General features: G+C 33.2%; 1 protein-coding gene across 2 annotated transcripts in view; it reads left to right on the forward strand.

The window, feature by feature from the left end:
• Window positions 1-15,868: 15,868 nt before the first annotated feature.
• LOC124357879 (cAMP-specific 3',5'-cyclic phosphodiesterase) overlaps window positions 15,869-24,705 on the forward strand; it is an 809,095-nt gene continuing 800,258 nt past the window's right edge. For both annotated transcript variants that reach the window (XM_046809970.1, XM_046809977.1), the window contains exon 1: window positions 15,869-15,942. The gene's annotated coding sequence lies outside the window, so the exon portion shown is untranslated. The remainder of the gene's footprint in view (window positions 15,943-24,705) is intronic.

The raw sequence follows: 24,705 nt of genomic DNA on the forward strand, positions 1-24,705 counted from the left end.
TCACCATCAAAGAACATCCTTAAATTTTACGCATGTCTTTACAAAAAAAAGGTTTATATTGCGCTAAAACTGACAACCAACCAAAAGAGCTCTTTATTTAATGATTCAAAGCGGTGTTCTCGCTTTGCCCATAACATAACTTCTGACATATGTATTTTTTTTTTATTTTTAATTTATATCTGAACGTGTGTCAGATTAAACATTAATACACTATAGATATATACACAATACACTATTAAGAACTTGAAACTAAATTTTGACGAGAAAACGACACGTTTTTCCATGGAAATAGGCTATTATGTTTGTAAATTACAACTTTTAACTAACAAGTACTATTTTTATCCCCAACCAGTTTAAAGTGTGCCTGAATCTATGGTGACTCAAATTATTCTAATTAAACAATATTTTTCTAATATGGTAAACATATTTTCCATTTTATTGCTATCACATTGGTTCTGACCATGAAATAAAAAAGAGACCACAACAAAACAAAATTATATCACCTGAACTTACATTTACATAACTAAACATTCAAATAAGTTATGGAAATGTTTATGCAAGTGAAACCTACTGGAATGCATATTACTACGTCTTTTGACTGTAAATTTGGACAAAACTTCTGTAGGTACACGTACAGATATAACATATTTAAGTTTCATCTGTATTCGGGACATTGTGTGTTAGATGAGTAAAATAAAACTTCAAGACCTATGTAAGCATTGGTACGCAAAGATTATAGAATCGTGTTAAGATGAATTAAACTATTAACAGTGTAATAAACTCTAAAAATAACAAAAATTCTGACGGCTACTTGTTAGGACAGTAGGCAATAGAGTCTATAATGTACCTTCTGTTTATACTGGAAATTGACAGAGTTTATGTGACACATGAAAGCTGTGCAATTGAACCCTTATAGTGGTAGTTCAAGTTTCAGAGACAGCCGAGGTACTTGCCTGTGGATAGCCACTTACGGCCACAGTGAGGTAACAGCCTTCCTGTGTTTGAAGGTTGAGTCTTACGTAACAATAACCAAGGGTCTTTACGGTCAGTAAACTGTTTTGCCATAAATGAAGAATCTCGAACCTTTTTATGAATAACATACAGCATCCTCAATTTTTAAATTATAACTGTGTGCTTGGTTTTCAATTAGGGTCCGACAGAACTGTATTAAAATAGAGTCACTGTCTGTATGTCTACCCGTCAATGTGATAACTCTTGAGGGGCAAATCCTAAAGACTTAAAACTTGATACATAAGTTCTTATGGTCCGTGTAAGACCCCTATTGATTTTGAGACAGAAAATGTAAAACCCTCCGTCTGTCTGGCCGCCTACACGTCTATGCGATAACTCTTTATAGGAAACCTCACAGACCAAATTTGTATCTTAGATAGATCCTTGTTGATTCAAGGAAGACCGCTATTGATTTTCAGATAGAAAATTAAAGGGCCGCCCGTCTTCCTTTCTAGTATGTGGTAACTTTTAATAGAAAATTCTTACAAACATGAAACTAGGAACATAGTTTCTTCTTGGCCCAAGGAAGATCACTATTAATTTTCAGATAAAAAATGAAAGAGCCATCCGTCCGTATGTCCGTCCAACTCTTGACAGGAAAGCCAAATAGATTTAAAACTAGGTACATAGATACATTTTAGTCCAAGGAAGACCACTATCGATTTTTAGGGCTGTCCTTATGTCTGTCCTTCCTCCTATCTATGAGATGACTCTTGATAGGAAATCCCACAGAAAAAATTGTAACTTCTTCTAGATTCTTGTTGATTCAAGGAAGTTATCACAGATCAAAAATGAAAGGGCCGTCCGTCTTTTTGTCCCCAAACATTGTTTTCCCAACTATGTGGTAACTTTTGATAGAAAAATTCCTACACACTTGAAACTAGGAACATAAGTTTATCTTGGGCTAGGAACTCTATTGATTTTAGGAAAACTCGCAATCCGTCTCTAAATCTATCTGTTCGGTTACCCATCTTTGTTATAGAATTGATAGAAAGGTCCTCGAGACTTGAAAATATAAATAAAAAACAACTGAATTGTTTCATTCAATTATAACTATAATGTCATTGAGTTGTTCTTTTGTGGCGTTGTTATATGGAATTACAGAAGAATCAATTCTTTTTAATTGGTGAGGATGACTACTTGGCACAGACTTACATCGTTAGATCTAGACCGAAGGAGTATAAAGAAATTGTAAAAAATCTCGCATGTGACATAAGAAAGAAAAAACATTATTTATATCAATTCCATTGTCTTATGTGGGATAATTCGTAAATTATAAATAATCAGGGATTCTGCCACCTCTATTATTAATTGTAAAGGTTGTAACTAATTGGAAATCATTAGTTCAAAGAGAAGGTTATACAGGCAGTCTGTTATAATGCACAGGGCGGTCCACCATGATAAATGCCATCGTCTTCTTTCCCGATTTTACTCCCTTGATATATTTTAAATAACTAAAAATAAAAGTCATACGAGGTAATAAACAGAAAGTTTTGATAGCACCATGACAATGAGAAACAGTTATGTGTTTATCAAGAGATGCCAATGCTTTATTATCAATCCCATCTCTATAGTATTTGAAAATGGTAGGATTATTATTAACCCTAGAATAGACTAAACAGTTACATACAATGTAAGACAGTGTTTTCGAAATGATGATAAGAGTTCGTTTTGATCTTCTTCGTTGCTTTTTTTATCTCTTCGTACAGACGAACATGACTCCAGATTCCAGGAGTCAAGTCTTAAAAAGTGACAGATTCCAGACGCTGCACTAAGGTGTGCACTTGCCAATGGCGTAGTGTAGCGGGTACAATGGTTATCGCAAGACAAACAGATAAAGCAACGTCGATCGTGGCTAGTGCTTGGATGGGTGACCGCTAAGCGATCCTGTCCTTGCAAGCAGGCTTTCTGCCCGGCCATTGGTGGTGGTTCGGAAGTCACCTTTACGCCGTTGGTCCCCAGGTTAAGTGTTAGAGAGGGCTTCTTCGCCCTAACTTCGCTTGATAAAATAAGACATCTTTACTTTTAAGTGGAAAGTGAACTGGAGCTTAACTCAACATACACACTGAATTAACCTTTCCACCATAGTAACATTATGTGAAAAAAGAAATAACGCGTGTACATTTTGAATGGTGTGAGTGAATCATGCATTATATAGTTTGTGCATTGGCGTTGTGAGTTACGAGCATTACATGCAATTAATGTAGAAGCTTTAAATGGCAACCAGTGGGTAATCAATAGAAAGAAAAATAACAATTCCATTAAAACGAAGGAACTAACTGAGTTATTGATTTTCCAGTAAAAACTTTAAAGCAAAGACGTTAAACGTAGGAAAACTGAGAGATGTGTACAGGGGAGAAAATAAACACGTGTAAAGCGCAATATATCAGAGACAAAGGAAAGCGTTACTAACCAACTCACCGATGGTTGTCATTCCAAGCGAGTACTCAAAGGGGTTAAGAGGAGGTGCCCACCTCTGTATGCTGGGCTTAGTAGGACGATGGTGTACACATAGGAGAGTCGATACTTTGGACAGTCGATAGTATTTACAGTGCAGTGATGAGCGCAAATAACAAAATTATAGTTCTTTCAGCATGACATAACACGTATATTGAAGAGTATCAATGGGAAAGAGAATGACAATTTGCAGTCAACAGTTACATAATGTTTAAAAATATGGTACTGAACCTCATCAAAAACAGTTCAAAGTGTTGTAGCTGTGGTGTTATTTGTCTGTCGTATTTTATAATTTTGTGTGTGCGCGCGCGCGCGCGTGTGTGTGTGTGTGTGTGTGTGTGTGTGTGTGTTATTGTTATTTATACCTTTCAAAACATCTATGTGGAAAAGAATTATCTCTTTATAACAACCTAGTAGTTTGTAACTATATACAACACCTTTGTTTATAAGGTGTTGCACTATCTTTTACTTGTAAAGCCTAAATAAACTAATTTAAGAGGCCGATTAAATCCAATAAGGAAGTAAATGTTGAGATTCGTAATGAATTATTTATAGCTGCTTTCACCGTAGCTATATGAATAATTAACTGTGGGGGAGATCATAAACATAAGGAAACTAAGTATAACAAGGAAGAGTGCCATGTGTAAAAATGGAGAGGAGGAAGTTCGTCCTTATTAAATTCATAATGCGACATGAAGGATGTACTTTTGTACAGAGACCAACTATAAGGAGGCGTATATGTAGTATATGAGACCGCTGTACAACAAAGCAAGTGTGTAGCGGATGTATCTTCTATTACATGGTTCATATATTTTTCTTAGTACATATATCACTGGCGTATTCCACATTTTATGCTGTTCGCATTATATTATATTACTTAACTATCATGGATGTATTCATTACAAATTTAACAGTAAACATAAAAAAGTAATACCTAGTATTTCTATTGAATTGGATTATTTCCGGCAATCTTTATCCGACTTAAATTTGGGGTATCCTGTAAATAATTTTGTGTATAAATGGAATCAAAGATATGTTTTACCTTTGTCCCGTTACCCGGACGATTTCCATAGTTTTGTTGTTTGTATAAGTGTTAACAAAATTTTACCCCCAGGCTTTCCAGTTCATCCTAAACCCTCTCCCAATAGTCCATTACATTCTTTCGTCCTTGCATTCCATTTTTTATAGGCACTCACTAATGGAACAAAATCAGAGGTTAATTAAAATCACCAGTAATGATATATTTAGAATCACCGGTATTGACATCAAATAAAAAGCGTTTAAATGATTAATCATAACTATAAAACGAGACATCTCGCATTATTCAATAACAAAGTTAAGACTAAACTTTGATACAATGGGTAAATAGCTAATGCACCGTCAGCGTATTCTACTCATGAGTGGGACTCGTATGTACTAGAATCCCAACGACCCAGGCTTAACTCTTTCTAGGGACTGCTTTCAGCGTTACTTCAAGAGGGTTCCTACTGCAACTGACGTAAGTATTTAAAACCTGATGAATGGCCGCATTAAATCCAGCCCTTGAAAGGAATAAATTGCATCCGTATCTTTTCATAAACGTTCACGAATTATAATTTACATATGCTTCGTTTAGCCTAGGTTTCCCTTTGTCCAGATCCTCATTTATTTATCTCTCTCTCTATGTATATATTTAATTTCAATAAACATTGAATCACTAAAATGACTTGCTCCTCCAGAACTCGATCTGGATCTCCCACTTGCCGGGTAAGTGCGCTACCACTACATTATACAGCTCTTACATTATAAGATTCAATTATTTTTTTATGTGGCTGTTTCTGTCAAATAAATATTTTATATAGACTTATTATTAAATGCTGTTTTGTTTAGTCCATGTTGCAATTTGATGACTATGATGCGTTGCTATACAACATTTTGTTCATATTGATGTCGTATTCAATTATGTTAATCTTTAGATATATACGTTCTTTTTAGCAAATATGGATTTATTGAGTTAAAAATCATTAGCACAGATAGCGTAGTCATAGAATTTTGATTGTAGAGAGGTATTGTAGCAAGTATTATTATAACGTATAATCGGGTCAGGGATAGTTTATAAAAATATATAACCCTAAGACACCGGATAGACCAGTCGAGAGGGGTAAAATCCAGGGTTCGAGAGGGAGAGGTAGTTTCCAAGTTCAGCTCAGACCCGAATTAATGTAAAACCAAAAGATGAAACAAATACAGCACCGATGATCAACGGATCAACAGGCTTTCATCATCGCCGACTCGGAAACGAAAGGAAATAAAAGGAAGGCATCAGCATTTGCTTTAGGATAACTGTTACACTACCTAAACGTTCCCTAATACGACAGTTGCTAGTTCAACTGAAGCTCGAAAACGAGGAACGCTGGAGCCAACTTACGCCAAGCGACCCAGCGGCCTCGAAAAGAAAGGATAAGCTAAATAAAAATTAAATGCGAACACTAGTTCGCTCGAAATCGCGCCTAGCTCGACTAGAGCTCGAAACTAAGGAACGCTGGGCCAACGTACGTCAAGCAACCCAGCGGCCTCGAAAGGAAACGATAATCTGAGTAAAACTAAACTGAATCACGCCTAACCCGAAGCTCAAGAACGCTGTTGGCAACGTACGTCAAGCAACCCAGCGGCCTCGAAACAAAACGATAAACTAAATAAAAGCTAAATTCAAACTCCTCGTTACTAGTAATAGAATCTAATCCTATTCGTACTGATTTATTTATTACGGCTAGGACTTACTTGCACCTTATCGTATCGAATGTGGGGGCGGTGACTCCGACTCCGACTCGACGACCACTCCGACTGAGAGACTCCGGCCGAGAGAGCGAGCCAGCCAGGCACAGCGTACTTACATGCTGTAGTACCTGAGCCGTCCGCTGTAAGGCGCTTCAACCCCTTGAAGCGAACTCCGGCGGATTTATCCTGAAACTCCGTATCTTACCCGGTCGAGCCGGACCCCGCCAGTTGACGTCTTCCGCGATGGTATTGAGCTACTGGAGTATAAATGTTGATGGAAGAAATAAATATTTTAACATGTCATTAAAAAACTAAAAATATTCTCCTCTGAAAAAAAATTGAAAAATGCCTTATTTAAGCCCCCTGTAAAAATTACATGTTACATTATAGTTACTCGTGCATAGCTGGAATGTATATTTTTATCCGACTTAAATTTGGGGTATCCTGTAAATAATTTTGTGTATAAATGGAATCAAAGATATGTTTTACCTTTGTCCCGTTACCCGGACGATTTCCATAGTTTTGTTGTTGGTATAAGTGTTAACAAAATTTTACCCCCAGGCTTTCCAGTTCATCCTAAACTCTCTCCCAATAGTCCATTACATTCTTTTGTCCTTGCATTCCATTTTTTATAGGCACTCACTAATGGAACAAAATCAGAGGTTAATTAAAATCACCAGTAATGATATATTTAGAATCACCGGTATTGACATCAAATAAAAAGCGTTTAAATGATTAATCATAACTATAAAACGAGACATCTCGCATTACTCAATAACAAAGTTAAGACTAAACTTTGATACAATGGGTAAATAGCTAATGCACCGTCAGCGTATTCTGCTCGTGAGTGGGACTCGTATGTACCGTATTTCTGCTGAATAGTTTTGGCTGAAATTCTCTAACTTTTAGAGTGGTGGAAAATTAAGAATTCTTGTTAGCAATTGGCTTGATTAAATGCAATCGACTTAACTAGGATAGAACACACAGCAAGCGTACTGGTCAGATCGAAATGTTATGAAAACAGAATATTTACGTATTTAAAAAATATTTAAATTATCGTTTGAAAATAAGGGAGACGTGACTCATACTATTACAAAAACGTCTCTAAAGAAGAGGGAAATGTAATCTGTAAAGCCGCTGCTTGAGTTACAAGTAGGGTATAAAGGAGCTGTAGCTTTCATTCGAGGAACTGGAGGAAACTTAGTAAACAAACTGTAATCTTATAATTTTATCACCAGTTTTACCATGCAAATAAAATGCTGTATAATTCTGTTATATTTAGTTTGAAACGGAATATTTTTTCTTAGTGCACTATGTAAAGTGTATGGATATTAGGTAAGCTCCACAACAGGATATCCACCACCCCTTGGATATATATAGACAAGCCCTTGTTCCAAACCAATTCCATCATTAAAACAAAGCGGTTTCAAGTGTATTCCAAAGGTTTTTCATTTGAATTGTTTCTTTTTTTCATACATGTCTTCACATTGTGCATTTATACCTACATCTACTTTCTCTAATTAATGACATCAGAATCTTTAGATCTGGATCATCGGCTTTTTACGCTCTAATTACCTTTATTAAATTTTTTCTATCCTTTAGGCTCAATCAGTCCAGGGGTTAACAATTTTATATTTATATTTGTACTAGCCGTTACCTGTGGCTTTGCAAGCGGTCTTTTTAAATCAGAGGCCGTAGCCTATTTTTTAAAAGCACTTATGATGATGGTGGTCTTCTATGATATATTTTACACGTAAGTAGTATACGATTAGGTTCATATTATTTCAGTGTTCATGGTTAGACGATCAGGTGTTGAGGGTCTAACTCATACCAAGTTAGGCGTTCATTCCTGGTTGAAATTAATTATGTTTTCGAATCACAACTGAGTTTGCCTTGTAGCCCTCATTATGACAATATAATCATAAGTCTCAAAAACCGCTTATTTCCAACAACTGTACCTCCAGTCTAATATATTTCCAGCTGTATAGATGAGTTTTTTCCGTTGTCCCGACGAAGAATCTATATTTACCTCCTTAGGACTGAGAAGCTTACTTCGGTAAAGTAGTGTGTACAAACGGGCGTGTCCGGGCGTTTTAATGCACTCTATGTCTAATGTACAGTATTTACAGTGCTACAGTTGAGTTTGCCTTATTTACTCTATGAGAAATTGAAATATGTATATGAGTCTGTGAGATATTATTCAAGTGCCATATTGCTCGTAGAATTTCCCACGTCAGTATACATGTAAACACGCAGCACTGAGAAGCATACTTCACCGAAAAACTAAAGAGCACTTAGGTAGTTTAATCGGCCTAATATGCATTAGGCCTAAATGCATAAATGCTTATGTCAAATTTTAGTTTATTTTAACTGTCCTGACCTAGAAAATATACACATGTGTAGATCTCAGAAAACTACTTTTATCAAAAAGGTTACACTTACGTCTCTTGCACGTCTTCTTTTGTTCTATATATTTCTAGAACCATAGTTAAGTTTGCTTGTTGTTATGATGAAAAAATACACACACACACACACATCTTTAGGGCTGAAAACAGGAGTTAAGTGACAGTTACATTTTTATTATTATAGATAAATATTATAATTTAAATAGTGGTTAAAGTAAAGAAACATAGTGTCGAATGCAGGCTCTTTAATTTTATATTACATAACTTTTCAGACCAATATGGGATCTTATGGTGCATCAAAGACCAGCATTCCGGGTGTAGCCCAGAGGAATTTTCAAAATAAGAATACGCCTGTATTAATCCCATGGAACCTATTAATATCCATGTAATATTTCAGTATAATTGGTTAAATATCTTGTGCGTGAAAACAAGATTTAAAAGGCACTATCGCAATTATAATAGTTTTAGTAAGTGCAGACACAAACAGAATAATTCTGTTTATTATTAATTATTATTCTTCTTCCATTATTGTGATTCACTATAAATATAAAGTATCATGGTTATAAAAAGCTATGCATGACAATTCAATGACTTTAAACATAAATTTTAAAATGTAACAACGTAATGTTTTATTTTAGTTCTTACATTTTTACGCTGTTTAATAATTCTAGTTTGCTGCTAGAAATTATTGAAATAATAATGAAACTCATACGAGAAGTTATGGAAAAACCATTGTTTCCTTTTAATGAAAATTTTATCTTTAACATGACGATTTAACTGTGTGACCTCCTCTCTCTGGTATTTTGTGTGACACCTAAAGTACCTACCTTTAAGTTATTATAAGAAACGAGTTCATTATTTCCAAGAAAAACCAATACTTTTGTCGAATTTTTATGTATCACAGGAACATTAATTATAGTTGTATTAATTTAAGTGGAATTGTGTTCTTGGTGTGATAGTGTGTGTAGTTTTAATATTTTTTTAATTCTTCTGACGAAGCTTCAGCTATTTATGTTCAAAACATTTTTTCTACAATTGTGATGATGACCTAATCGTGCCAAAACGTAGATTTTGTTTGCATCACACAGGACTGATATCTTATGAAGGTAAGACATTTTTTTAAGATGATTAATTCAGTCCAGGTTCAGTAAAACTTATGATAAACTGCATTAACATTATATACAGATTTTATATTTATTTAATATTAAATACTTACAAAAATATCAATATTTCCAATCGTTACTTTGTTTTTACATCGTGTATAACACATGTTTATTTTCCCCCTGTCTCACTTGTCAAATATTCCAAAAGAAATTTAATCGTACACGAAAAACAAAAAAAAAGGTTCCTAAATTAATAAAATATGGTAATCAACTCACCGCAATCAAACTTGACAGGGGTGGTAGTTTACGTTACAGAAACAATCATATCTGTAATTCCAGACTTTGAGACTAAATCCAAATAATATACAACTGCATAGAACCACGCACTACATAAGCACTGTCGCATGCACTAGAGAAACTGAGAGACCGTAAATTTGTGAATTGTGTTAAACATTTTGGCCTCAATTTTGAACAAAAATGATTATTCGTGCATGGTACTGGCCACGAAAGAATGATTACTAAATTTAGTAATCCTAATTAGGAAGGTTTGATTTAATCTAAATTTAGAATATTAAAATTTTTCCACTCACAGAAGTACGTTTGAATTTCTTTTTTATGGCTTTTCATGATCTATATTTAAAAAAAAAAACTATAAAAGTTGTAGTATCCATAAATTATTATTTTTTTTATTTAATTCCCTTGGATGAAACATGTTAACTTTACCAGTTGTACATTTCGCTTTTCAACTTGTTCCATACTTGTATAGGCTACCTCCTTAGTCAATTCAAAGAGGTTGAGTAATCTAAACTTAACTAAGGAATAATTTTGTCTTAGGTTCATATGTTTCCGAGTGATTTTTTTATAAACTCAGTAACAGTATACGGGTTATAGTAAAACAACTGGTGAGACTTTAATGAGTGACACACGCTCGTTTTTGTCTGTTATTTTCGAACAATCTAATATATTACCCATCTTCGATGTTATACAATAATAAGATTTACAATACAATAAAAATATAAATACTATAACAAAATTAATTTAACAATAACATTAATAATAATAAACCCAACTTTAATTAGATTTCTTAGATTTCTTACCGCTCGCCAAAAACCAGTTATTTACCATTTTCGAATTCTCCAAAAATTAGTTATTTCTTATTTATTGTTTACTTTTAATATAATTATAATCTACTATATTGTCAAATTATTCATTTCAAAAATTCTATCGAAACATTTGACAAAAAAACATCCAAATAACGAGTTTAGGTCGCTTATTAAAGTCTACCCAAACACTTATGTTTTTTAAGACCTAATGGTTTTTTTTTTATTTAGAAAATGAATATGTTCCAAAAAACTTATTTCAAAAGAACTGAAGAAAATCCTAGCACTAGGAATCAAACTTGGTAATCCATTTATAAACAGACTGGAGGGTTTCTATCCACGTCAGAAAATATATAACATGGCGGAAACTGAAGTGAATAAGTCAACAGTGGTGACGCTCTTCAGATTGCGTAATGTTTTACGAAGCAGATGCTCATGTGTCTACCTTCCTTATTTTTGTGAAATGTATGTGTCCAATTACTGCGTAGTTACCTGTAAGAAATAATTTTCATGTCTTTACGACCATAAGGTATAATAAGGAGTGTGTTTGTACTTGATTATTTTTAAAAACCCTTTATTTTAGACTCCTAAAAAAGGTTCTTGGAAATTACATTCTTTGGCATACCAATTACTTTATGGTCTAAACTGGCTAAGTTTACAATGGTAACACCCGATATAATTGGTTGTATTGTATATAATTAATGGGAACTCCATCAGGTATTTACAACCTTTCTTATTGTTTACATTTAAAAGAATTTCCCGTTGTTGATTATTTAAAAAATAGTGTTTAAAAGTCTTTTACTTTTCTTGTTTCATAAATGTATTGGGTATAAAAAAGGAATTGTTAGCCACATAAAATGGACCTATAGCAGCCATTTTTGTGTATTAATAATTTAATAAATTTACTTTAATTTACTTACTTTTTGCATAAATATAGCCTATAAAAATCTAAATAATAGTTAAATTATCTTTATTCAGGAAAATTTTATATTTGTAGTCTTAGTAATTTTAAAAACAGAATAGATTTAATATAATCACAAAACGAAATTTATAAAATGAAATGTTTTTCATTTTGACAAAAGTATGTTATGAAAAAGCTTTTGTAAGCATAGTGAAGATCTAACACAACTTACGACAAATACGTTGAGATTTATAACCGACTTTAGAAAATCTACAGGGGACGGGGGGGGGATTTTAAATCTAATGTTTTATGCCTTCAATCGTATGAAGTAATTCAGAATATTGATTAGAAATCTGTAGAGCCCTCCAAAAATAGCCTACACACATATATGCATATAGGTATCGATAATTATAACCTGTGAAAATAATATTTACATTCATATATACGATATACAACATATAACAATTTCACAGTTTGATATTACTTATTTGAAACAGCGTGATAGCTTCATAATATAGACGTACAGCTACCTCTGGTATAACACGTAAAATAGCATTATTTATGAAGAATGCTAAATTTAAATTAACTTTCTCCGATAACGTAACTGTAGCATTTTACTCACGTAATTTAGACCTATAACTACGCATAATGAAGATATCATTATGCTAACGTAATAATAATTCCAGTAATAATGAAACCGACTGTAAGAAAATCGCTAAAACTATTGACAAGTACTATTTTCTACAAAATACCAAATTTCAAACCATTTATGGTGCAATATTTATCTATGTTATCAATATAAGCACTCAGTAGACAATCAATACTTTTATAGAAATAGGACACTGTTTAATATTATTGGCCAAGCGTCAGAAAACCCAAAACCTCAAAGGGCTGGAAAAATTTAACTTCTCTCTGTTTGTATACCTGTTTGGCTGTCCTTGGGATATCTCGAAAATCAATTGACCTACAGACTAAAATTTTGCACAGATCTATGCATCATCCACAAGCAACACCATAATCAATGTTCCTATGAAAGAAATTAACTTCATTTTTATTCATACAATAATTTATTTATTTTCTGCCCTAATCACGTTTAAAATGTTCTTATTATCGTCCGAGCGTTTATGAAGTCCCTACGATGGTTACAGTAAGTTTTCAATAATATAACATTCACTTTTATTCGCAATATCTTGCAAGTTCGGAGATGGTGAATGAAAATAAAGTCACAAATCTAACAGAGATGTGTATAATTTTACAGTTTTTAATAATAATGCAAACACCCATAAGAATGTTTCACGAAATTGGACTGCCATATGAAAACGACAGCATTGCTATTTCAAGTTCTATTTATGCTGGAGTTTGACAGTTAGAGGCAGGTTTATTTACAACCTCAATCTATTCTGAGGTGGCACCTATCATTTGTTAGGAATAACAGCTGTCATGAGCCATACGACTATATTGTCAATACCGGCTAGCATTGGCTGAGAATGTCGTTAAGTATAACCTTCTTACCTACAAATGTTCAAGACACGTTTACTTTTGAGTTGGGGAAGCCTGATATAAATCACATAGGAACAGAACTAATTCTATACATTTTATGAATTAATAGTTTTTAACAAGATAAACTTATATCTAATATTATTTGATACATTAGAAAGATTATAAACATACAAGAAACTAATGAGAAATCATATAAACAAGCATACCACACATCGAGTTATCTCGTTGATACAGAATGTTAGTAAACATTCCAACAATACCCTAGTAACAGAAATTCTTAGAAATTTGTACTTAGAGGATTTCAAACACTAGCATCGTAACATGTTACGAAAGTCCAACACGGATTGTGTGTTTTACGGATTTGAATCCATCATCTTTTTCAGTATAAAAACATTGTATTAAGAGTGGAAAATATTACACAAGCTGTGCTCTTAATACAGTGATGGCTATTATTATAGTGAACATCATCATCACTAATGTTTACAAAATATCTTATAGACAGCCCTTTTATTGGGGATGAATATTCCAGGGCAGGGAATCTAGAATGTATAAAGTTAAATATTCAGATTTATTTTGTCAGCTAGCATAGATCTCAAAATTTTTGACATTTCTTGATATCCGTGTAACGGTTTCTATGATCGCCTCCCATATGGTTTCGATGACTTTGTCATATATATATATATATATATATATATATATATATATATATATATATATATATATATATTGTTGTCACGATCATTATATTTCTTTCGATACTTGCTGCATTGAGCTAGGAGTTTTATATGTTTACGCTTATGTAATGGCGCAGTGGTACAGCGGTTATCGCGAGATAACCGAACCAAGCAACGTCGAGCGTGGCTGCTGCTTGGACAGGTGACCGCCGAGCGTCCGCCTGTCGAAGACAACTTTAAGCCATTGGTGCCCAGGATAATTGATAGAGAGGTCTTAGCCCTAACTTCGCGTAGTAAAATAAAACATTACTTTCCTTTATTCTTTTTAGACAATATGTCAAATTAAAACAGACGCTTCGCTTTATTTTCAACTATATATACGAGTACGTGGAATATCTTATTGTGAGTGATCTAATTTAAAGGTTTGATGTAGGTACTATGATGTCAAATATTGTTTGAAATTAAATCTAGGCACTTCCTTCATAGGATGAACAAAATATATTCGAGAAATAGCTAGCTATAGTACCCTTGCGGAGTACCACCTAGATTTTTAGTAGTGGATTTCAAACTTTTAAGGTTATAGGTTTACTCATGTATTTGGTAATAAAATCTGCTATTGTTTTATATGTGTGACCTGCATGGTGTTATTTTACTTTAAGTAACATATATAACTTGACTTATTGTACATTGCACCTAATTTCTAAATGAATATCTTCAATATGTTTAATCTTTATTCTCATTCATATAATTTATTTAAACCAAATTGCCTTACCTTAATAACCCACACTGAGGTTATTCTTGTATTATATTATCCTTAGTAATAACACTATTTTAATTTACACCATTCAATTTAATACAGTCGTTATTACATTATTTCAGTTTAATATCTTAAGTTTATACAGCTAAAAAAATTACAAATTAATTTTATATTATTGTTTCTATATTTATGTTTGTATGTCTAAGAGTGTTTCCTTTTGTTACAGGTAAGTTCAAAATTACTTCTAAATGATGATGTAGAACATCCTATTGATAAAGTAAGTTGTTATATAATATTAATTTCCTTATATTGTGTGGGTATTATTACATATTTTACCATAGCTTGGTACGTGTGTTTTAACCATTCATAACCTGTCCTAGGTGCAATCCGTTTTTTTTTAGTTACTGATCACTTTGGACATAGATTATATTATAATAATTATAATATAATAATATAATATTATGTATAATATTATGTATCACTATTTTTCGTTTACTGTACAAACCGTTATTGTAAACTAATTTAGGTAAGATTTAGCCAGTTCAATACTACTATGCAGTTAAAATACAAATTTATCAACACCTATTTATGAAGGGTTTATTATATCAAATCCAATTACTATAAAAATAAACGAACTTGAATATTATTTTATTAGTTTTGGTTAAAGGATTGGTTTCTCTTAATTTTAGAAGTGAAATAAAATACTAACACATGGGATTAAATTATATCTGAACTAAATCTGAAAATTTAAAAACAATTGTATGTCTCTCAAAGAAAGGTTACCGAATGCAATTAGCATAATTAGCGTTTACAAAGAATAAGGTCGGGGGAGGGGGGAGAAAGACTCGTGTATTCCCACCCACTATTATCACAGGCCGAGTTAACCCTACCTCGGCCACATATTCCGGGCGAGATCAAAGGGTCGCAATGTTCGTTAAGACGCGTCGGGTCAACTCACCTCGCGCCTCGAATTCCTCCCCTCGAACTTTATGAAACTTAACCAACGTTACTTGGCTATGATGTTTATGACAATTACAGATAATGATGAGTTTATAGCTTAGGTCGGGTAAGCGAGATCGATTGCTGAGCTCGGAAGGACGTGTTGTGCCGACCCGTGCCGCGCATGGCCCGCACCGAGCCTCAGAGTCAGTATCATCTCGGACTTGGTGCCGCGCGCCTCTCGCGTAGCTCGCCTCGCCTGTGCCATGGTGTAGTTGTTCAGTTCTGTGCACTTCAGTGTTCTGTTCGGTTGTTTCAGTGTGTTGTGTTCAAGTTTGGTAAGTCTGGACGTTCCAGCCACACAAAACACCCTCTGCGAGAGTAGCCACTTGCATTTTTATTTTTTTATTATTATTAACGTTCGTTGAACTGCACTAAAACGTTATTATTGGAATGAAAAATAATCAAAATTAAAATATATGAAACTGTTAATATGACTTAATTTTCAACTTATAATAATAAGTTAAACTTAATATAAATAAAGAAATATATAAAATATAAGAAACATTTTTACAAATAGTACACTTTTGAAATAGCAATTTTTATTCCGTAAGTGTCAAGTACAACCAACCAGTTTATTTGTGAAAACTCCTGGGGCGTATGAATATTTAAGCGTATCGCCGGACGGCGGTAATAAATTTCCAGCTAGCACGAGAAAAACTTTCCAGGGATTTACGAACGGTAAAGATTTACACTTGTTTCAGTCGTTGCTTGTAACTACATCCAATAGCACCTTTATGAAAGAGACTTCGTGTATACAATTTCCTACGTTATCTGCTATAACTGCTCGCTTTGTGGAGAATGTCGTGCCAGATAAGGTCGCGTTGCGGTGGAGAGGGGCGCTATATAGGTGTGGCTGCGCAGCTAGGTAAATATGAACAAATGATAGAACAGGTGTTAACGCCACTGAAAGACGCTGCTTCACTTCGCTTGCTGGAGTTTACGCGGCCAATAAACATGAACTGTGGTCTTTGTTTCCCCGCTAATTAATGAACTGTGGTGGTTGATCACGTAAAAATGCAAATCCTATAGCGCTGCTCTGAAAAGCCCTCGATTACGCTGGATTCCCAATGCTGTTTAGGCGCCACGTTTCGCTGTCCCTTCATTGCTAAATGATGAAACTCTGCTATTTTTCTTTTGATCACCCAAAATAATACTGCCAAAGGTAAAAAATCACATTTCTTTTTCACGTGGAATAGTAAAGTTCTAATGAGGCGTTCTGTTCCACAAAAAGTTTTATATTTCACTATCATAACGTTATGGCATATATACATTATTTTAGAGTACTACAACAGTGTTAGGAGACATTCAGGAAGTAACTACGATTTGATACAACGAAAGACTAGCCTCCACCAACGATTTGAAAAGGCTAGGACAAAAAAAGGTTTTTGCATAAATATATACATCGAATTACTCAAGAGTAAATTCTAGTGATTGTTACGTATGATACGTAAAGAGTAAAACATTTTACGATCATAATAAAACACAGGAAATAGTTTTATTTTCGAAGAATGTATATTAAAAACACAAATAAAGACGGTTCACGTAGCGATCTGCGTCACAGTTCATCACAGGAAATGTAAATATTATATAATCGATTTCAATCACATGGTAATCATCATTATTTGTACAGAGACAAGGACAGGTAACTGTGATCAGAACGGACGTTCCTAATAGTTACACGTGATACAATTAAATGTTACCGCAGCTGTGTGTGTTTATTTTTTATTAAGAGAACTATAAAACAGAATAGTAATTAAACTATCTCTTTATGTTCTATTACCAATCCAGCAGGCTCTATTAACAAATCATTCAACTAAAATGGCTTATCGCCCGTACAGATCCTAACAGTCCAAGAACAGTGTATTAAAATATCTTAAAAAACAATATGATAAAATTCCATGTAGCTAATAATAAGAACACAGTCTCCAATGTATAATATGTATTTCGTGCGTAACTTTTAAAACTGAGTGATTATTTTTAGATAAACAATTATTGTGAGTATGAATTTAAAATTGCCCAATTGCACCAAGAATCTTTCATTTAATATTAATCCTAATCTTAAACAGCACTTTCACCTTCTCTGAGTATTATAGCTGTGGTTCTGGCGTTTTAAGGTGGCGTGTTTTCTTTCAAATCGTGACAGGTTCTTTCCTTCTGGAAAGGTTTTCAAGATAACTCTAGAGTGCAGACTGCTCAGTTATCGCGCCTAGCTGAGAGTCTAAGGTATGCATTAAGTACATAGCATAGATAAAGCACAGTTGATGCATTTTTATGTTACGGATTTTTACATTGAAATATGTTTTGGTTATATTACAGACGAATTCTTATAGTATATTCATGTTTTTAATTTTTCTAGTGGAATGTCTTATTTGCTATTCATATTTATATTCTTGATATAATGATCCTTTTACTGTACAGAATGAGTGCACTATTAGTATTCACTATTTATTTTATGTATATATATATATATATATATATAAACAGAAAAATATAATATAGGCCTACTTAATGTCACATTTTTATGACTCAATAATTTTCAGTTTTAATCGTGGTTAAATCGTGAGTTTTTATTTCAACATTACTGGTCCAAAATATTTAGCTTTCCTTTCAGGGGCATATATATTCCGTTCCTTATTCCGTTTCAGACATATATTTACTAGTTGAAAGTATTGTATAAGTATTTTCGTAGCTTATTTTAATTTGTTGGCATTTCATTTGTTTTAGAATTCGATACGCTATCTGGGACACTTAATATAGCAATTGTCTCTGTATGGGGAAAATCACACCTGTATTATTGCACGAATTTCCAACAACAAATATAGTAAGAGAGAGTGGGATTGTATTTGAGTTGTTACAAAGCCCGTATCTGTGTCCCATCTCACTCGTTACAAATATTGACGATCACATTTTCAAAGTTCATTCACAGCTGTAAAATTATTACAAAATATTCAATTTAATTGCAGAGGAGTATGGTGTACACGGAACATACAGTATACCAATACATGAAAGTTTACATAATCAACTTTTAAATCGTTCATAATAACACCATTTACCAAATAATTCATTGGAATAGGGCCTTTGTTTTTCACTTTTTTCCATATGATATAAGTAGCATTCTTACATAATTTGTTCGAAAGGAGATGTAGGCTATGCCTTTACAGCCTTTGGCTGGATTAATAACCCATTATCTCAGATAATAATTTTTACAATGTTCTTGTATAGGATTAAAAATTAGCATCATCAAATGCAAGATATCAAAGAAAACTACAGTTTAATTGTTTTTATAATATGAAAACTGTTTTTGAAGATATAGGAAACATTTTAGGTGATACAAATTTTTTAGATAACCAGTGATTATGTGTATTCCAGAAAAAATTACGAAAAAGTCATACACTGGAGCCAATAATAGCAACAACTTTACTTACATTATTTAAAATATGCCAAGATCAAACACCTTTTCTATCTTCAATTGTCGATCCATGGTTTTCTTCTTCAGCAGTTTACAGATGTTATACAGGGTCATAAAATAGTTATATACAGGTTTTAACTTCAGTTTAAGCCTAAGAACTTCTGCTCAGCCTTATTCAAAATACTGTATGTGATGACAACATCGACAGGTCGAACGTTTAAGGTTTCAGACCTAAACATTAATTTTAATTAACCTCGATCATAGTTGGGTTTCACTTGTTTCGTATTATTTACGTCTTTCAAACAGCCGTGTAAGAATTACTTCACAGATCCGGGTTGTCCTTGTGTCTGTAGGTCGGCTACAGCTTCTATAGAAGCAGGAGATACAGATTTGTATTTTTATAGGATTTACCACGCATGTGATACAGTACAGATTGTATACCACATATAGTAGGCAAAAACTGAAATTTAACATAGAATATGCAAATTATCTTCATTTTATATGTTTTAACTTTCATATAACATATATATCATTAAATTTGTTAAAGGAAAGACAAAAATATTTTTGTAACTTTAACAAAATGATGCCCATTTCCTCAAGATTTTCGTTTTATTGTAACATTTTTACTGTCATATAAAGTACAGTCATACATGAACCATGAAAGGTGAATAGAATCGCTGCTCTATTTCAGCAGAAAAAGGAGATTTTACATAAAGTCCGCGAGGGTAGTGATGGAAGGACTGGTGGATTCCACTATCGGGGAGCATTTCCCGTCGCATATCACTGCTCGTTATTGCTGGGGTGCCGAGTATTTTAATATATAACGATCACATTTGCAGCTAAAGCCATGCCCTGATGCTTTTACTCTGAATATATACATAACTCACTCTTCGATTTCCATATCGATAGTCATTCTATCTCGTATGAATCTGTAATATCGCGTTAATAATTCATTCTTATCATTCAAATGATCGTGATTGACAGTATTTGTTAAGCTAAAACTTTTAATAAGTAATTCACATTCAAAATTAACATATTATTCCCAACAGTGGGCTATTTTAAATATGTAGAACAGAATTAAGCTTTTATTTTACCAGTTTAAATAAATATTATTGGACATATATGTTTAATTTTTGGTTCATCTGATTCTTAATTGTGAATAAAATATGAATAAACACTAAGATACAACCTTGAAGAGGTTTGTAACCGTACGAATGCAATATTTGAAGCGGCGGAGTTGTAAAGAGCACTGCAAACTTTGCCCTTTCAAATATGTCTAAGCTTCTTACAAGAAAAATGCTATTTCCTAATCCTTCAGGGTTCCCCAGTTTTCATAAGCATTGAATAGTTTAGAATTGAATCAGAGATTTTTGGGTTTAAATAATAGAATGGAGGTTTGTAAATAAAAAACTTGTATACATTTTTAGTTTGTTATGTAATCAGGTATATTGTATTTTTCCACATTAATTACAGATAATACTTTGCTGAGTGTTAGCGAATTCTATTAGTGTTGCAGCTAGAAAAATGTCATGCCTGTATGTATGTCTGTCTGTCTATCCACACGATATCTCGAAAACGAACTGTACCATAGACTTGAAACAGCATTACGTTTTGTTTTATATAGAGAACAACGAAATGATGGAAGTGCATCATAGATTTGGCTGAGCGTCTGCCCGGGAATGTAAACTTTTTTCTGTATATATCAACTATATCTGTCTATCTGTCAGCAGGAAATCTCCAGAATGCAATGATCTAGAGATTTGAAGTTGTGCAAGGAACCTAAGCGATGCCTGATGTGGTGTGGCGTACACTTGGCGTGTTTTTTATTCAACTGATGTACCGTTATTATAGTACCTATATTATATTAATTTGGAGCTAATACTTAATAAATCAAAACAACTTTTCGGAAATACTTGATTTATTCCGAAATAAAGTTCACCCAAAATTTGAACAAAGTTTCAAACTTTAGATTTGATTTTCTTCAAAAACTTCTCACAATCGATCAAATCTAATTAAGAGTCTGATCAAAAAAGAATTAAAATTTAAATGAAACTAAAAATGTATACTTCTCCAAAAATTGTTTAAATTAACAAAATAAAATAAAAAGTTCTCTTCTCAAAATATTCAAAATCAATATAACACAAAACTTAATATTAACTTTACGACCAAAATTTAATTCACAATACTTCAAAAATTGAATTAATTCTCAGACTCTGAAATATGGGAAATTTTACTAATTATATCACAAAAGTATAAAATAAAAGATATTAACTAAACGCTGGTACAGGACTTACTACTTTGAAGACTATGGAGGCTGATAGGAAACTAAAAACGCACTAAAGAAACTTAAAACTTGATTTAAATTTACACCCGATTAAAGGAATTACTCTAGATCCCAAACTATAGGATTAGAGGAAGAAATACTGCTTCTCTACTGACGTCTGCACCTTCTCGTTGTGGCTTCAAGACTGCGCTCCCTCTCTCCACCCAACCGGTTCGGAACGTATCACCGTAGATAACACGATCAGCTGATTGACCGGTCTCGAACCAACAAACAATGTCCACGCACCGCGTCTAGTTAACAAAGAGCCTACTTCCTACCGCGATTCAGCATAAATAATTACGACTACGGTACACTGAAATCTCGTGACAAATTTTAATTTAGTAATGTCAATATTTCATATACATATTAATGCTGTCAGTTTAATGGAATGAAACAGTTTTTTACTTAAAGCTTTAAAGCGATTTCCTCTTTATCATGAATATTCTATTCTGTATTAGTAAGAAGATAAATACATACAAACAGTATCATGCGTGTCGTGCCTGTAGTACGTAGGACTTTTGATCAGGAATTTTCTTGGTATTCATCCTGTCTTTGGTGCTCTACATAGCATATCGTGATGTCAAATCGTATACGATAGCAATCCATCACAGCTGACCTGTAGGGATTAGTGTGTTGTCCCACTCCACTCAGGTCGCTTTAATCCCGCTATACCTCTTTGTATAAATGACACCTCTCAGTTAAAGATACTTCGTTTATAAGCTGTCCATAAAACAGGCTGTCAATCATCTACAACGTTTATCAAACTTGAACGTCTACTGTCACACTACATTTAAAGTGACATCTACATTAGCTGTTAGTTATATATCTGTAAGGACGATTTGGCTTATTAGCATATTGTTTGATCCCTTAAATCCTTATTGTTTGTTGAAGACGAAATCCAACGTGATGAAATAAGTATGAAATACAATCAATGTCTCTGCATAAATTCTAACAATAATTAATAATTTCTGATGTAAGGTAGTAATTATTACTACAGCGTTATAGGGTGGATGTTTTGTAAGGAGTGCCAATGAAAAATTTTCCGGGAAAGATATCATGGCAAGTATTATAGTTTCTGTGGCTCCCACAGTTACCACCATGCCTCTTAAGCCTAGAGAACGAAAGCTCTGAAGTGGAAGTGTGAACAATGTTCCCATGTAACACCTGATATAACTTGACTGGCTTTGTCACATTTCAAGGCATTTGGTTAAGAATTTTCTGAGATTTACATAGCTTATAAAACCTCTCAGGTCAGAGAAGGGAATGTATGAAGTAGAAGTGTGAACAATGTTCCCAGGTAACACCTGATATAACTTGACTGGCTTTGACAAATTTCAAGGCATTTGGTTAAGAATTTTCTGAGATTTATGTAGCTTAAAAAACCTCTCAGGTCAGAGAAGGAAATGTATGAAGTGGAAGTGTGAACAATGTTCCCAGGTAACACCTGATATAACTTGACTGGCTTTGTCACATTTCAAGGCATTTGGTTAAGAATTTTCTGAGATTTACATAGCTTATAAAACCTCTCAGGTCAGAGAAGGGAATGTATGAAGTAGAAGTGTGAACAATGTTCCCAGGTAACACCTGATATAACTTGACTGGCTTTGTCACATTTCAAGGCATTTGGTTAAGAATTTTCTGAGATTTACATAGCTTATAAAACCTCTCAGGTCAGAGAAGGGAATGTATGAAGTAGAAGTGTGAACAATGTTCCCAGGTAACACCTGATATAACTTGAATGGCTTTGTCACTTTTCAAGGCATTTGGTAGATACAGTAATTTTCTGAGTTTTCAGTATTTGTAAATAGTAAATAAAATTCAGGGTTGTCTTTTGGGACACTATCGCCTACTATAGAAATAAGCATTTATTCTTATAAGAACATAGCCGCCTTTAGGCTTTAGTGTTCTTCAAATTTGTATGAGTTCACTACTCGATTTCAATTGAACATTCAAAGGAGTCAACACTAAATAAAGCCTCCTAATAACTGTTTTTTATAACTCGTTAATTAGTATTTTTATAATAGTAATTTTAAATCAGTAGACACATGTAGCTTTATTCAATTAATCTTAATAATTGTGAATTAAACTTTTGTTACAACAGTTCTACAAACTATTGAGCCAGACTCTTAAGCATTATAGAGAAGGAGAATATATGCATATTTGAGTTATTAAAATAACTCGTCCAAAATATATGTTTTATTCCCTTAATACTTGAGTCTTAACTAAGCTTTTAAACTATCAGGACAGTAAAAGAATGTTTAGATATAGGCTACGTCAGAACTTGTTATATAACTCATTCTTTACACGGAATCGTTAGCTTCCAACTACAGTTAATAAAATGTTTACTTTCATGACGTAATAGCTCCCGGAATACATGTCACTATTAAGTTATTTTGGGAAAATTACACTCATTGCACTTATTTGAACCTTGACATTTTAACAACTAATTATTAGGTTAACTCCTGACATCTTGAGTACGCTGACAAAGCATTATCTGACGACAAATAATCTAAATTTGTTTCCTCGCTACGATTATCAGTAAAGCGAATAGCTAAGTCATGAATTGTCTCACGGAATGTACCTTCAACACTTCATTGTTAAAACTCAATATTAAGCCGAGCTGCTTAAAACTATGCATGTTCCAACAGAAATATATCTTTTGGTAGTATGATTTAATGGTAATAGTAAATGTAATATTTCAACATGTTAATGAAATATCATAAAAATACAATATACTTCTTGACATACGAGTTTTATTTTCAATAACGTACTTCAAATGTGGAATGATTGATATGTTTTCTAAACATGGGTAAACTAAGTAGAGTTTGCTAACAAGCTTGAATAATTAATGGACATTTAAACTATTAAGCTTTCGAACTAAACACAACTCAAAGAGCCTAACTTTGCAGAATAATTATCAAGCGGACCATCTATGAATTGTAATATGAATTGCTCTTAGATATATATGCAATTCAATGCTACACAATGTGCCTCACATTCAACAATATCTACAATTTTTGTTATATGTTTTGTCATTATAAATTGATTGACCTGTGCTCGGAGAAATTCTCCGCTTAAAAATATCTTAAATATATTTTAAATAGGTTTAACATATCGCACTTCAAGAGTTTGATATTTATTTCCAAGTTGTTCACCCAAGAGTTGAAATTTTCCTGTGTAAACATTCATATCAGTTGATTTATGATGATAATATATACATTCCTTTCAAAATTCACGCCTTAAATAAGCTCATCATATACATCATGTATCAGATATGTCACCGCAGTTTATGATGTTATATTCACT

Source organism: Homalodisca vitripennis, chromosome 1 (assembly GCF_021130785.1).
Source record: "Homalodisca vitripennis isolate AUS2020 chromosome 1, UT_GWSS_2.1, whole genome shotgun sequence".
Classification (NCBI taxonomy): domain Eukaryota; kingdom Metazoa; phylum Arthropoda; class Insecta; order Hemiptera; family Cicadellidae; genus Homalodisca; species Homalodisca vitripennis.